This window comes from Bos taurus, chromosome 13 (genome assembly GCF_002263795.3).
Source record: "Bos taurus isolate L1 Dominette 01449 registration number 42190680 breed Hereford chromosome 13, ARS-UCD2.0, whole genome shotgun sequence".
NCBI classification, from domain to species: domain Eukaryota; kingdom Metazoa; phylum Chordata; class Mammalia; order Artiodactyla; family Bovidae; genus Bos; species Bos taurus.
Genome location: NC_037340.1, coordinates 14,936,825 through 14,954,274, shown reverse-complemented (window position 1 = coordinate 14,954,274; position 17,450 = coordinate 14,936,825).

Here is a 17,450-nt window from a genome sequence, read left to right as displayed (position 1 = left end):
ATTAGTAAAAGTCTAAAATGGGAAGGAGGCTAATAGAGACATTAAAAACAGTAACACTTGGCACGAAGATCAGATTCAAAATCGTCATCTCCAATTTAAACATTTAGAGTGACCCTATAACAGTGTTCAATTTTATTTAAAAATTATTTTTATCAGAAGAATATGTTTAAAAATTTATTTGAAGGAAAACATTTCCAAACATTCTTATTATCAGAAATGATTTGTTATACCATATACATTTATTTTTCATTTTTGTCATAACAAATTCAAAACATAAAGACAATCCTTCTGTCTTTGTAAAAGTCTCATCTTTTTGATTTAATTCCATTTAAAATTAGAGAAATCAAGTAGAGCAGCAGACACATGAATATCTAACAAAAAAGACAGACTCCTTACCTGTGGCTTCACCTTTGAATGCTTCCGTGGCCTTGGTATCTCAAACATCCTAATTCATAAATGGGCAAAATTAAAATATGTTTTCAGTAAATGTTGCACATGACAGACACATAAGAGACACAACTATAAATTACTTAAATAATTATTCTAATAGCAATTAAAATTACTTAGTAGTTAAAGAACAGTGGTGTTTTTCAGTTTTAATAGGTGCTTAATTCCATATTTTTAAATATTGTGGGCTAACTAAATGTAACTAGGGATCATATTCAAATGTTTATGGGAAATTATGCAAGGATTTCAGAGCATTAAAATGTGAAAACATTTTAAGCCTATTTTTAAAAAAACACATTCCTTCATTCAAATCACCTACTGTACTCAGAACACATTATGACTAGGTAGCCAAATGTTGTTTGGGGGATAATATTAAACCTAAAAAAATTCCTGAAAGCTCTTTGTTCTTAAAAAATTTGGGGGTCAAAATACATTTCTATGAAAATTAATTCCACATGCTTTTAATCTGTTTATGCAAACCATCAGACTGATCTGTGAAAGGGGTATTTGATATTTCAAAAAGTTGTTCTTTGAACAAAGAATCTATACTGTGTGTGTCTGTATAGTCTACTTTAAAAAGTAACACATGCTCACAACTTAGAATACACAGAGCATAATAAAAATTGCTCTTAATTTTACTAATGAAAGATGTTAACTGTTTATACTTTGGCACACTTTTCTAGTAATTACACATTTTCTCTATATAGTATAGGTTCTCTCTATAGACAGGTAGAGATGTAAATACAGGTATATAATTTGTGTTTATATCTATCTATCTATCTATATATATATAGTTATTTTCTGTCCACACTTAAATACTACATAATACTATATGTAATGTGTTATGTAGATATATGTCATTTAGATTACATATACATAAAGTGATATTCTTAGTTTTACAAATCTCCCAAGTTTTCTCTTTTCAAATATACATATAAGAAAACATCAAGATTGGGGAGCATTCTAGAGTTATCTTTAAGAAAGTAAGCTATTTTTTAAACACAAAGTACAAATGCTGAGGAATAATTTAAAAGATTACAAAGGTATCTAGTTAGTTTCTCATGTAAAATTATTTGTAGTTTAAATGACTTTGAAAATCACAATCTATGGTGGAAACATGATATGCTCATATGGATTGTGCAGGGCATTTTATTAATGACTGGAAGCAAATGTAAAAGTCACAAGACATGTAATCTGTTTGGCTGGTGGTTCCAGCGTGTAAATCATACCAGACTATGCTCCCAGCTGTGTGGTGTGCTATTCTCTGATGGCTCCTGAGAGCAAGTATTCTGCTCTGTTAGAACATCACAGACCAGAAGCTCCTCAAAGAACTGGTTGACCATTCCTTGAACCTGATGTAGTAAGAGGATTTCCTTACCAGCTTGAAATAATTAGCTGTTATCCTTTTACCAACATGACTTTGCCGTGAAACTAAAGATTTCAGGTGTAAATAGTGTGTTCTGTTTACTAATATTTTTCAGAACACAGGGTTAACTATAATTAATAATAAGAAGAAAGTAGTTTTTAAATTACAGTATCTGCATCATTTTTCAAAGACTAGTCAAGAAAAATGACATTTACTTAGCTCCTTTTTATTGGAAAGTAAATTTAAATAGATGAATTGTGGTTTTTCATTTGTTTGTTTTCTGTCTTTCTTATATTTAATTTGTTAAATAGAACATTTGTATGTCCAAATTAACACAATATCATGTATTAGAGAATCATAGTACCCTCTAAAATAATAATAAGTATTGTATTAACAGAAAGCAAAATAAATGACAGTGGACTGCATACAGATTTGTTCATTTGCCTTTAATGAAAAAGCTATATTAAAATATTGATATATTTTCATTTCATACTAGGGTGTGTGTATATATATATAGTTACACAGGTGTATATACAGTGACATTCAACATAAAATGTAAATTTTAGAATCTAAGTGGTTTTCAGTATTCAAGATCTCCCTATTAAAATGGCAATTATGTCAGGAAAAGATCACATACTTTGAATATAAAGGCAATATTTAGTAGCAAGCTTTTGAGTTAATTACTTTATTGCTATTACAAAGACTTGAGTTCATCTTTATGATCTTAAAGAGACGATGGACGGAGAAGCCTGGTACGCTGCAGTCCATGGGGTTGCTGAGGGTCGGACATGATTGAGTGACTTCACTTTCACTTTTCACTTTCATGCATTGGAGAAGGAAATGGTGACCCACTCCAATGTTCTTGCCTGGAGAATCCCAGGGACGGGGGAGCCTGGTGGGCTGTCGTCTATGGGGTCACACAGAGTCGGACACGACTGAAGTGACCTAGCAGCAGAGACACGATGCCTGGGAGATAAGCATCAGAGGACATATTATCTATATTTCATGGCTTAGCCAATGTCTGTATTGGGACTTACCCATAAGGTAGCACTCTGGTGGTTCATGAAAACATTTTAGCATGGCTCCCTCCTACATGTAAAGAAGAAGTTATAGTTAGAATACGATACATTCGCTTGGGTGTTCAACTGGGATTTCATAGTTTTGAGTACAGATCCACATCTTCTCACTAAGTAAATCTTTGCCTCTGGGCAAGTTGCTTAACTTTTATGTGCCTCAGTTTACTCATGTGAACTGGGGACTAAGTCATCTAAAATCTATCTCAAAAAATTTTATCTCAAAATTTTATCTCAAAAAATCCTCTTTCTCTATAAAACTATTCATTTATTTGTTTTGCACCATGAATGATCATGTCCTAGGTCACATCATATAATTTCAATTCAAGACTAGGAAAAAGAAACAAACCAAAACAGCTGGTGATTCAATTAATCTAGTATTAACATTAATATCTGCAGATTCAAGCTGCTAACTCTGTCATTAGACTCAAAAATGAAAAACAAACAAACCAAAAAAAACAACTATCAGGGCCAGTTAAGTCAAATGGAGTGAATACAGCATTAACACAACTCAATAAACCAAGTAAAACCTTAGAACCAAATGCGTTGCTTTATCTGAGTACAGGCCCTGGTACTGGCATCTGCTGCTGCTGCTAAGTCACTTCAGTCGTGTCTGATTCTGTGTGACCCTATAGACAGCAGCCCACCAGGCTGCCCCGTCCCTGGGATTCTCCAGGCAAGAACACTGGAGTGGGTTGCCATTTCCTTCTCCAATGCATAAAAGTGAAAAGTGAAAGTGAAGTCGCTCAGTCATGTCCAACTCTCAGCAACCACATGGACTGCAGCCTTCGAGGCTCCTCCATCCATGGGATTTTCCAGGCGAGAGTACTGGAGTGGAGTGCCATCGCCTTCTCCGGGTACTGACATCAGCCAGATGTTATTTTTGAAGAGAATTCTTGAGGCACATCATGGAGAAATTCCAGTTTTCTGTTGACTAATGAAACACAACTTGGCTGTGTTTTTATGCACCTGACCGTTGGTCAGTATACAAGATGAGTTTGTTTGTTATACATGCTCATGTGGTCAGCTGCTCAGCCATGCCCAACTCTTTGTGACCCCATGGACTATAACCCTCCAGGCTTCTCTGTCCTTGGGATTTCCCAGGCAAGAATACTGAAGTGGGTTGACGTTTCCTCCTCCAGGGGATCTTCCCAACTCCTTGTTTGTTACACAGCAGGTAGCAATAGGTGATATGTTTACCAACGGGGAAACCGTTTTTGGTTCTCTCTGGAGCTTCAGATTTTTAAGAACACCAGGATACAGAGGAAAGAGGTCTAGAAGGAGATTTGAGTCAGAACAGGACTATTTCACATACACTTCTCTCTTGCTTGTGGAAATGTGTGCACTTATGCTTCTCTTTGGTATTTTTACCAAGAAAAAAAAAAAAGTAATAATGAACAGTATTCCATGGAGGGTTTGTCTTGTTCTGTTCTGTTTTGTTTGTTTCTGTGTGTGATGTTGAAATGTGCTCTGGGGCACATTAAATCTTAAACCCTTATCTAAGAGATTAAGATTGGCATAATATATTGACTGAAATTGGCCTGCATTACCTAAAATAGATACACATTCCAACAAAGTCAACAGTTTTGAACTAAAACAAGTTACACGACCCCATTACCTTAAAAAGGCAATTGGAAAAACAATCTATGGCCTAGAACATGCCTGATGCAGGAATAATTCAAAGTCGATAAAAATAACAGAATATGTATGTGACCCATGAGAGTTTTTAAATAAATGTGTACTTCCCCCACTAAAAATTGATACTTAGTTTCAAAGAGATTTACTCAGCCTTGGCTATTAATTATTCATCAGTATCCAAACATTTCTACCAAACAGTAAAACTGAGTAGTTGAAATTCCTGAATTTAATATTAAAAAAATATATAGTTTATATATGAAACTGTATATATAACTTTGACATAGTCACACACAGATTGTAAAAGCTTTTCTCAGCACATACATGAAGGGATGTTGTTAGAATTAAGAATCTCTTTAAAAACTGGAATGTCACGTGCCAAGAAAAGAAACCATACCTACTCTAGGTCCTTACAGCAGAACTCAGTGTTATTCTGTATAAACAGAGCTGAGGCTGTGCATTGCCATCAGCTCACATATACAAATACTTCTGACTATGTAAATCCACACAAACCCATGAGACTGGGCAAACTGGTCAGAGATTTCTAAAGTGTAAAAGTGAATCAGCAGACTGATTTCATCAGACATAAAGCGGACTCTGTGGCATGATCTGAGGACATCTTCTTAACCACAGGGGCTTCCCAGGGGGGTCAGTTGTAATCAGTCTGCCTGTCAATGCAGGAGACACGGGTTCGATCCCTGGGTGTGGAAGATTCCCTGGAGAAGGAAATGGCAAACCACTCCAGTATTCTTGCCTGGGAAATCCCATGGACAGAAAAGGCCTTGTAGGCTACAGTCCGTGGGGTTGCAAAAGAGTCAGAGACAACTTAGTAACTAAACAACAACAACAATGTCAACCACAGGCCATGTTTTCTGTACACATTTACTGTCTTAGAACCACTGTATAGAATCGTCTCCTTACATTTCGCTTTTACTTTTCATGTCCACTCAAAAGGAATAAATACCAAACAGAGTCTTTCTTAGTTAAGCAATGAAATGATCCTGATAGAAAGGAGGATCTAGAGATCTGTGAAAGCTTTTGGAATCTAGGTTAAATTGAGAGGAAGCAAACTAGAAAGGAAGATTCTCTGAAGTCAAAGTTCTTCTAACTCTGCTCTTGAGTAAACAACATTGGAAAAAGGGGGGGAAAAATCAGAGGAAGGAAGCAAGAAAGCTAAATATTTCTTTCCTAGCAAAACATCAATACATCTCAAAAACTGAAATAATGAGCAACAGTTGTATATGTATGCCTAATTAAAATATGGAAGTAGCTTCTAATAGAAACTGCTTAATTAACTGGAATAATTGAAGTTGTTTCCTTTAGGAACAGAAACCATGAATGAATTGGAATCAGGAAAGAAATTTGCATTTCGTCTTGATTTTGTAAACAATGAGCTTGCTTTATTCCAACAAAAATTTTGGAAAAATCAACACATCAGAAACTGAAAAAAGGCAATGTTTTGAAGGTAGTAGCCATAATTTCTTTATGTAGAATAGACTGATCACTTTTCATATAAAGTCTGGAGTCCAATACTTCTATAAGACTACAAAACAGCAGTTGGCAAACAACAGCCTGTGGGCCAAATGTGGCCTACCATCTATTTTTGTTTGACCTGCAAAACATGAATGCTTGGAACAGTTTTTAAATGACTGAAAAAAATCAAAAGAACGCTATTTTATGGGAAGTGAAAATTATATAGATGTCAGTGTTCAGTGTCCATCAATAAAGTTTTATTAGAACACAGTCATAAGCATTTATTTCTGTTTGTATATGGCTGCTTCCACAGGAAAATGGCAGAGTTAAGTAGTTGCAACTGCACCACCTGCAAAGGCTAAAACATTTCTTATTTAGCCCCATAGAGAAAAAGTTTATCAATTTGTGTGTACTAGGTGAAACAGTTTCCCCCCAAATTCATGTCCATCTGAACCTTGTGGATGTCACCTTATTTGCACATAGGACCTTCACAGATGTAATCAAATTAAGAAGAGGTCAGAGTGGAGTTTATCCAGACGTCCTTTGCAGAATAGGGAGCTTTGGACACAGAGACAGAGACACAGATACACGGGGGAGAACACCATGGGAAGATGAGGGAGAGGTTTAGTGATGAGCCTACAAGCCAAGCAGTGCCAGGGATTCCATCAGCCACCAGAGGCTGGGAGAGAAGCACGGAACAGATGTCTCCTCAGAGACTCCAGAAGAAACAAGCACTGCCAATACCTTGACTCCTAATCTCTAGTCTCCAGAACTGAGAGAGAATGCATTTCTGTTGTTTTAAGCTACCTAGTTGGTGGTAATTTCTCACAGCAGCCTTTTGGAAATGAATACACGCTGGGATAAAGGTTAGCTGCAATCATTACATTTGATATGACCACGATAAAGTTTATATGACAGCAGCCCCATCATGATTAAATTAGCCATTATAAAAAAAATTATAATCAATTCTATATTGAGTTATGTTCTGTACACAATAGTCTCTAAATTCCTTGTCATGCTTTGATAAAACTCTCTTATTAAATAAATAGCATGAAGGACCATGACAAGACCAGAGGCAAGTCAGTTGGCTGAAATGGGGTGGGAGGGAGATACTTACTATTGAAGATAACATCATGAGGTTATAAGATGCAGCTTTGCAAAATGATGATAAGCAAAAACAAAATCTGTGGGATTTTGTCAATATCTGTGGGATTTTAAAAAGCAACTTTAAAAGCCACAGGCTGGGTAACCATGCTTACTGAATACAAGATACAGGGGGCCCCTGAAGTCACCCTGGTGAGGCTGTGCTGGCAGGGGAGGTGGGCCAGCTGACCTGGTCTATCCTCCGTGGCTCCAATTTCTCATTCTGGGCTCCCAGCATCTGGCACAGAGCAGTTATTTTTCCTGCAACATTTTCTAAACAAGGAGAAGGGGTGACTTCTGCATACTATATGCTTAATTTCTGGACAAAACAACAAGCAAAAATGAGAGATTGATTTCTGAATTTCAATATGCCAAGGACCAGACTTCAGTGCTTACATTCTTCTGGATTTGAAGGTGATTATGTACAGGGTTTAAAGTTTAAAAAAAAGGTTAAGCTAAAACTACAGGCTTATAAATTCTCATTTTAAGATTTTTGAAACAGAGCAGTTGGTTAGAGCAATTATTTCTGGGTAATTTTTATGTTGTGAAAACCCATCCCCAAAACCATAAAACATAAAAGTATAGGATTTTAGAGCTGAAAATTCTCTGTGTTAAGGTTTCAAAATAATTTTCTTTTCCCTGTAAAAGCTCTCCAACATCCTTTAACCCTCTGTCTACTTTTACCTATAAACAACGGAAATAGCCTTGTAAATTTTTTTCCCAACATTGTCATCTTGTGAGGGGTTAGAAATCATTAAAAAAAAATCTTTTGACTCTTCTAGTTAAATTGGAAACACTGCATATTTTGCATAGAAAATTAAACACGTTATAAAATGAGTACTTCTCAATGGCCCACTACAAATAGAACCCATCCAATATTTTGCTAGTCATAAAGTTATTTCGATGGTCAAACTACATTAAAACCATTTACTTCAATAGATACAAAAGTCTCATTGCTCCTAATGACTTCAATGTCGCCTAGAAAATTGGTTCCCACAGTTCTATTTCACTAATGAAGTCATACAAACCGTGAGGAAGGTGGCACTGTTGACCCTTCTGTTGCCGTATGCCAAATTTTAAAGGTAACATGATAAGAGTTTTGGATACAGAAACAAAGCCCCCCTATGTGTAACCACACAACCAGGGGAATGCCAAACAAAGATGGTATAGAATGGAATTAGATAATTTCAGACAAGAGGAATGTAAAGTAATCCTTCTTGCCCTGTTTCCTGTACAATAGCATGTTCATACCTTTCTGATTCCCTTCTTTCCTTTTTCACCTCTAAGAGCAAATAAAGAGCTTTGTTTTGTAACATGGATTAAAGCCACCTTAAGAGTGTTACTAATTCCCCCAATTTACAATAAAATGTGCAAGACCCTCAGTCTTTGTTATAAAACTATACACTAACCTTTGGAAGAAGCATCTTGAAATAGATGCATTACTAATAGCTCATTAAACATTTATTTACTCTGGTTCACAAACAGTTCAAGTCCTCATTAATAGCCTTTTTCTTATTTGAAAAACCAAGAAAATAATATAAAATTAAGACATAGATTTCAATTGATAGGTGGGAAATGTTTTCTCTAAAAAATGATTAAAATGTTCTTAAAAGTTCAGGTAGATATAGGAAGACATTAAAATATTAATTACACTTTTACTACATGAACACATGTAGTTTTCTCTAAAAAATGATTAAAATGTTCTTAAGAGTTCAGGTAGATATAGGAAGACATTAAAATATTAATTACACTTTTACTACTTGAACACATGCTTCAACTTACATTCAAAGATCTAGAACTACATTACAGATATTCTTTAAAAATAAAAAATAGCTTTATGAGGAATGTAAGAAATAGTTAAGCACTGCTTTATCTCAGGATAACCTGCACCCTGAATTGAAACTAAACAATTTCAGCCACCTTATGTACTGACAATGTTTATTCAACATCATTTTCCCTGTCCATGGGTACTCAGTTTGTTACTCACAGCATGGTTAAAAGAATTAAACTTAATAAATGGTCCCTGTGTGGGTCTGACCACTGGCAAGTACAATCATTTTCATAAAAGCAGGGAAAGGGAGAAGAGGGAATCTTCTTTAAAAAAATGGTAAAGTAAGTACTATAGAATCAAAAATCCAAAATGAGTACATTCATTCAATGTCCTTTGTATAACCATGTAGTTTGCTCAGCATGGGGGAAATAGATTAAGGAAAAGCAAAACAGTAGTAATACATGTTACAAATAAAATTGGTCCAAGAGGGGGTTTAAATTAAGAAAGTACATAAAGTACTATAGAAGACATAAGTGTAGAAAACAAGTCAAGTCTTATCCTTGGTTAAGTCACTTCTTTTTTTTTTTTTACCTACTTTAAAAAAATCAGCAACAATAATAAAATGAAACACCTTTGGTTTTATTAAAACAACAATTACCACTACTGAGATAAAGTTAGAATATTTGGTTTAGGATTTAAAGGCTATCTTTTCTGGTAATTTGCTGTAAAAGTTCTTTTCTTCCTCTGTAAAATAGAGACAATAATGACCATGACATGGTCCTGCTGTGAGAAATCACATTTCTATATTGCTTTGTGGTAAACATTTGATACCCAATTTATATGTATTAATTCCTATGACCTCAACAAAAATCCTATGCAGTAGATACAGATATCTCCAAAGTGCCATTGACAAAACTGAGGCAAGAGATTCAGTTATTTACCCAAGTAATCCAGCTTGTAAGCAGTAAGCTGGTCAGAAGTCAGTCTGCTTCTGAAACTTACACTCTCAGCATGAAACAACACGGGAAAGCAGTGGATACACAGTGGGTTTATGAAACTTCCATTTCTATCCCCAAATCATGTTTTAAAACCAAGCATAAACTATTTTCAGATGACCAATATTTTATACAACATATTCAAATGTTACAAGAAGTAACCTACATTATATGAAAACACTTGCCATCCATAAAGTGATATGTACATAACGTGGATTATTATTATCGGGGCTGCTAATTGAAAGTGACCTTATCTTGGAATGATGGGTCACATGTAGGAAGTAGAATATCTTGCAATAAATCCATCCATCTATAAATAATAGGCTATTTTCATAACACACATCAGTTATGGTTCACTCTAGATCTACAATCTCAAAGGATATACTTTGTCTTAGGGAGATGTGTGTGGGGAGGTTTCCTGTGTAAATCTTGTTGAAAATAGTAAATGTTTCCCCGAGGTCCAATTAAGTATGATAAATCTCAAGTTGTTCCTCATAAAGTAAGAGAGTAAGCAACAAATTGTTTAAAAGTTGTTTTAAGGTCATGCTTTTCTTACTTCCCACAGTAACTGTGGCACCATGATTTTATATAATTTGAGTTATTTTTATAGGTTGTGATAGAACTGTCTTTATCAAAAATTCCAATCCAAATCAGATTAATCTTTGGAATTGAAAATGGAGACAGTAGATAGCTATTATAGGAATTCTATGAAATCAAGATATACTAGTCAGAGAATATCTCTCAGGGTCTTTGGAAAAACAAAGTTTACCTAAAGCAACATAAATGAATCAACCAAGCATTTACTGGGCTCCTAATACATATTTAGCTTGTACAAGAATACTGAGGAGACTTTTGACTTTTGCTTATAATATGGGAATAAAAAAATCAAGTAATCGCAAATGATTAGAAGGTGCTACCTAAGGAGTTCGTAATCACACCTTCTTGAATGCATCTGAACTCATCAGAGTATAATTAAATCCTCAAACCTGTCTAATTCATCTTTGCATGTCTGGTACTAGGTTAGTGTTTCATATATAACAGGACTAAGTTTTATAAATTTGTTTTATAAACAAAACAAACAGTTTATAAAACTAAGTTTTATAAATTTATAAATTCAAGAGTTTGCTTAAACTCTTGAATTGATAAATAGATGTGAGTGCGAATACATGCACGTATGCTTAATCCATGAACATTTGAGAAAATAAATGGGATGGCAATGAAAATGATATATTTAGGGTTTGGGGGCATGATCAGAGAAAAATGACTTTTTTGTGGGATTCAGGAAAGCTATGATTCATGGTTCTCTTTCTGTCATTTACCCACTAGTGAATACAATAGACATAATTGAGATTTACCTGCAATTGTCTTCTTTGCAGCAAAAGCAATGAGTTACTTCCTGACATTAAGTCTAAGATCTGAGAATATTTTAACAGCATTATAAGTAGGAATACATGACCTTCAATTTTCACCATATGCATATCCTACTTTCAACATATATTCTGGGCATTGCTATAGCCTAGCAAATCCTTCCATTCAAAATAGGATTTTACTGCTTTGGAGGTTAGCAAAAGAAACAGTAATTGCTTAAAGCAACTATAATGTTTATCAATCAAATAATTTCCCAATATGAATGGCTTCTCCTTTCCAATAATTTCACCAACACCTGCCTCTCTTTAGACTGTCTTTGACCATTGAATGTGAAGCGGAGCTGGGTAAAATAAATATGCTGATTAGCCAAAATAAATGGGCCAATTGAGAAATAGACTTGAAAATATTTGATCTTTGGAAAGTGCCCATGATTTAATAAAATTTGAACTAAAAAAATCAAACATTTGGATAAATTTTAATTTTTCTCCTTGAACAGGAAGTACTTTGCTGTGGAGAAAATGCATTCAGTTCTCTTGTGTATTCCATTAATTAGAGTATATCAGTGTTTAAGATTGGAATGTTTACTTGATGCTTATAATGCCTGTTATAAATAAGTAAACTTTGGAGCTCAAGATTGTCTTTTGAATCTAGGGCATATTTAGTGTCAGTTTTTGAGAATCATGAAAGCCAGTGAGAAATGCATGCAAAGTTCTACAGCATAATATTTTAGTTCCATTATTCCATCAGAAATACTATCATTAAAATAATTCTCTACACAAATTCTTCCATTAAAAAACAAAAGCAGTGGTGAACTTCAAGCTCTCCCAATATAAAAGCACTTTGATAAGTGCTCTCCATGAATTATCTCATTTGAGCAACAAACACAAGACAAGGTAAATTGGAACAATCTATTTTTTAAATATGAAAATACCTAAATAATTCAATTTGTTGTTGTTATTATTTACTGGCTAAGTCATGTCCAACTTTTTGCGACCCCATGGGTACTGCCAGGCTCCCCTGTCCATGGGATTTGCCACCAAGAATCCCAGGGCTGCCATTTCCTTCTCCAGGGCATCTTCCTTACCCTAGGATCAAACCCCTGTGTTGGTAGGGGGATTCTTTACCACTGAGCCAGCAGTAAGTGTTAGTCGCTCAGTCATGCCTGACTCTGAGACCCCATGGACTGCAGCCCACCAGGCTCCTCTGTCCATGAGATTTTCCAGGCAAGGATACTGGAGTGGGTTGCCATTTCCTTCTCCAGGGGATCTTCCCAACACAGGGATTGAATCCGGGTCTCCTGCACTGCAGGCAGATTCTTTACTGGCTGAACTACAAGGGAAGCCCACCAGGGAAGCCCCCAAACTATTCTGTACTACTGCCAAAATTGATCTAATAAGCCAGATTGGTACAAATTTCTCACTTTGCATTACTAGCCATAAATTTGGGAGAAGGCAATGGCACCCCACTCCAGTACTGTTGCCTGGAAAATCCCATGGATGGAGGAGCCTGGTAGGCTACAGTCCATGGAGTCACTAAGAGTTGGACACGACTGAGCGACTTCACTTTCACTTTCCACTTTCATGCATTGGAGAAGGAAATGGCAACCCACTCCAGTGTTTTTGCCTGGAGAATCCCAGGGATGAATAAGCCTGGTAGGCTGCAGTCCATGGGGTCGCACAGAGTCGGACACGACTGAAGCGCCTTAGCAGCAGCAGCCATTAATTTGAAATTCCAAACAGACCTAGAATTTTAATTCTCAAATATTGTATGGAAACAGTTTCCCTGTCTTATTAATAAGGAGACATTCATTGGATGATTAATTGTTCAGTTTTAAGTCAATGTTTATAAAATGAAGGAGAAATATAGTTAGAGACTTATTTTTGAGGGTGGGTAGGATATGAGTCTCTGTAAAGATCAGAATAAATTTCTAGTATCTTAATAGAGGAACACTAGAGTCCCTTGGACTGCAAGGAGATCTAACCAGTCTATTCTAAAGATCAGTCCTGGGTGTTCTTTGGAAGGAATGATGCTAAAGCTGAAACTCCAGTACTTTGGCCACCTCATGCAAAGAGTTGACTCATTGGAAAGGACTCTGATGCTGGGAGGGATTGAGGGCAGGAGGAGAAGGGGACGACAGAGGATGAGATGGCTGGATGGCATCACCATCTCGATGGACGTGAGTTTGAGTGAACTCTGGGAGTTGGTGATGGACAGGGAGGCCTGGCGTTCTGCAATTCATGGGGTTGCAAAGAGTCAGACACGACTGAGCAATTGAACTGAACTGACTGAGTCCCACTAGCACTAAAAACTGATTCTGCTCCATATTCCACTAATACTTTAGACATAATTTGTATTTTGTTCTCAATATTCTTTTTTTTAAAAAAACTAAACAGGTATAATAAACAGTATTTGATTATATTTTCCAAAGTATTCTGAACGTGACTGCAACTGAGGGCTGGCCAGTGTCCATGCATACACAGAAAAAAACAGCATTCTGTCCCAATATATGAAGTGTGAAGCAAGTTCCCTAGCATTTAATCTACTGGCTTTCAGGGCTATGTTTTTCCTAAGAGTATTGATGTAGAGCTTAAACATGAAGCCTTGCTGATGGGAACGTTTCCCTATTACACGGCTGTTAGTATTACAGTGATAATTTGATTAGGAAATCAGTCTTAAAGTGCATATTTACTTTTCTTTATCCATAAATAATTATGTTCCCATCTTTATTTTGTGTCAAATACCGAGTGAATACTTACACAGACCACCTCTGTTGTGAGGGTCCTTTGGTTCTTCAGATATCCAATTTTGGGAAAAGAATTATTTGAGTTACAAGTTATAGAAGTGAGTGTGGTGGTCAAGCATTGTACCTAAGAGCTCTTTCTGTTAGTTAGTGTTGATCTGTCTCCATGGTTTATAACTTTGTGATCTTGGACAAGCTACTCACACTCCCCAGATCTCTCTCTCCTTATCTGTAATGCAGGAATAGAGAAAAGCAAACTCTTCAGGTGTTGGGAATATTCCATGAGAATATTCCATGAGCTATATAAGGGATTTAGGGATAGTGTTTGGTATATAGTAAGAGCCAGGAAGTTATTTTAAAGTTGTCAACTACTTCTTGAAGTATCTTGATTTTCAAATGCAGTGTCCTGGCGTGCTCCAGTCCATGGGGTTGCAAAGGGTCAGACACGACTTAGTGACTGAGCAACAACAATTCTGTAGATATCTAATACTAGTTCCCATATTTGAAATGGGGTGGTTTATATTATTTGAGATGAAAAATAAAAGTAGTTTTCTATTCAATCTCATGTTTACCAACTTAGAAAAACAGCATTATTTCTGAGGTCAATATGGGAAAATAAAGATCCATCTCAGCCAGAGAGAGGCCACCCTACTTGAAATAAATAATTTCAAAATTGTCTGAGCACCACTGCACATTTCTTCTCTTACTTGAGATAGCGAACTCCACACAGATAAGATGACGTTATATTTACCCTTATCGTCTACACTGTACCTACTCTTTTGCACCAAGTAGACATCCAATGGAAAGTCTAAATTCTACTGAAATGCCGTTATCTCCTGATCATTTTGTATAATTTTTGAAGTAGTTGAAGTTTCGTGCCTTGCATTCTCAAATGGTGCACTCTAAGGCAAGCCCTTCCTTTGGGAAGGGCCTCTCTTTAGAACCGATTGTAATGTTTCAGGAGTGCATAAAATATCCTGCAAGGAAGTATCTATTACTATCCCCTGAGAACAGAGGAGAATGGAGGAAACATGACTGGGACATGGCATGGAGAGCTTTTCTTCACTTCCTTTTGCTGGGGGCAGAAACCTTTACATTATAGCATCCTTCTACGTAAGAACATGGTTTGCATATTAGCTTGCTAGGCTACCATAATAAAGTACCACGGACTGAGTGGCTTCAACAATAGAAAGCAATTTTCTCCCAGTTCTGGAGGCCAGAAGTCAGAAACAAAGGTATGGACGAGGTCATTTCTTCTGAGGTCTCTCTTGGCTTAAAAATGGCCATCTTTTCCCTGGGTCTTTCCTCTGGCTTGCTTGTGTCCTGATCTCCCCTTCTCTCAAGGACATCAGTCTTACTGGATTAGCAGCCTCATTTTACCTTAATTAACTCTTTGAAGGTCTTATCTCCAAAATAGTCACATTCTGAGATACAAGACCTGAAGACTTCATATATGAATTTGGGGAAGGTATGATTCAGCCCGTGAGATTATGCTATGTAATGTTGCTGAAAGTGAAAGTGGCTAAGTCATGTCCGACTCTTTGCGACCCCATGGAATGAATATACAGTCCATGGAATTCTCCAGGCCAGGATACTGGAGTGAGTAGCCTTTCCCTTCTGCAGGGGATCTCCCCAACCCAGGGATCGAACCCAGGTATCCCACACTGCAGGTGGATTCTTTACCAGCTGAGCCACAAGGGAAGCCCAAGAATACTGGAGTGGGTAGCCTATCCCTTCTCCAGGAGATCTTCCTGACCCAGGAATCGAACCGGGGTCTCCTGCATTGCAGGTGGATTCTTTACCAACTGAGCTATCAGGGAGCCCTGTGTAATGTTGCTGGAATACAGCAAAGGGAATATATATGCAAGCAGACATTCTTTAGACTCAAGAATTTGTTCCTTTGCCACCCATTGAGCCGAGGAATAATCTCACCCTGCTTATATCTTTCAGTCAAGTGTCGTATCTCTTCACTTATCCTTGGTGTCATCTAAGAGCATGGGCTTCCCAAGTGGTGCTGTGCTAAAGAACCTGCCTGCCAATGCAGGAGACATAAGAGATGTGGGCTTGATCCCTGGGTTGGGAAGATCCCCTGGAGAAGGACATGGCGCCCCGCTCCAGTATCCCTGCCTGGGAAATCCCCTGGACAGAGGAACCTGGCACACTACAGTACATAGGGTCACAAAGCGTCCAACACTGCTAAAGCGATTTAGCACACATGCATCACTTAATTCAGGATTGTATATCCCTTAAGATCACAAGAATAGAGACGTGACTTATTTAGTATATGTATCGATTCATTCAGCAATGCTTTGAGCGCTTCCTGTGCTGTGCATCCATATTTTGAATTGTATACCTGGTAAATACAGTTATCCAGGACAAGTGATGGAAGAACTTCTCAAGATACACATTCCCTGCAGAGAAAGCATTTCTCACTCTGTATTCAGAGGAAAACTAACCCATGAGATTCTCCCCAAGAAAGAGTCCTAGACATGTAAGTTCAGCAGCCATTGTGTAATGAATTCCCGTTCAACTGCATACTGAGCATTAGCTGTGAGTAGTCCTGCATCCCAAAAGTCTGTGTAACTCTTAGGACATGTACAGTTTCGTCACTGCACCTACGGACCTAGGAAAGAAAGCAAAACCCCAGTGTGACTGACCTTATATTTTCCAAGACAGATAGATGGACAAACATAATTACAGCAATTGCCTATGTAGAGATATAGACATAAAAATAATGATTAGTCATTTAACATACCTATCTATCTATTTAATCTATCCACCTATCATCAATCTATCTTAATCTTCCAAATATATTTTTCTTGGTATCTTTCCAGACACTCATGAATTGTAGTGATTCTTACTCTACAAGATGAACACTCTGTAGAAAGACATCACTTCCAGTGTTCCCTTTCTTGCATCTGTATCTAGAATATCGAATCTAACATCTTCACTTACATCAAAATGCCATCTCATTAACTGTCAGTCCTGTAAATCAGCATTTCAGATTTCTGGATTATATTCAGAGGATACTGAGTTGCCCTTTTCCTTGCATGATGTATTGTGACTTTTTTACAGCAAAATATAATTAATTGTAGGTGCAGAATAAAACTATAGTCTCTGACTTTTTTTGGTTTGTTTGTTTTCCCTTTGCAATTGTTGCAAACTTTCAAAATCACAACTCATGCTATTAATTTCAACTGATATTTTCAACTCTCTTAACCCAGAATTCACATCCGACAGCTGTAAAGGCTTTCAGCCATAATAAATCTCTGCCTGACTTCCCAAAGCAAACAGTGTTGAGGAGAGTGATCCTTCCAATAACATTTTGTCAGCTCAAATCACCACCACAACATAAGTGATTCAGACAGTCTGAACTGACTCCAGGCTTCCCAACCTCCGGTCCTTATTTCCTATTTTCTTTTACTTATGACCTGTTCTT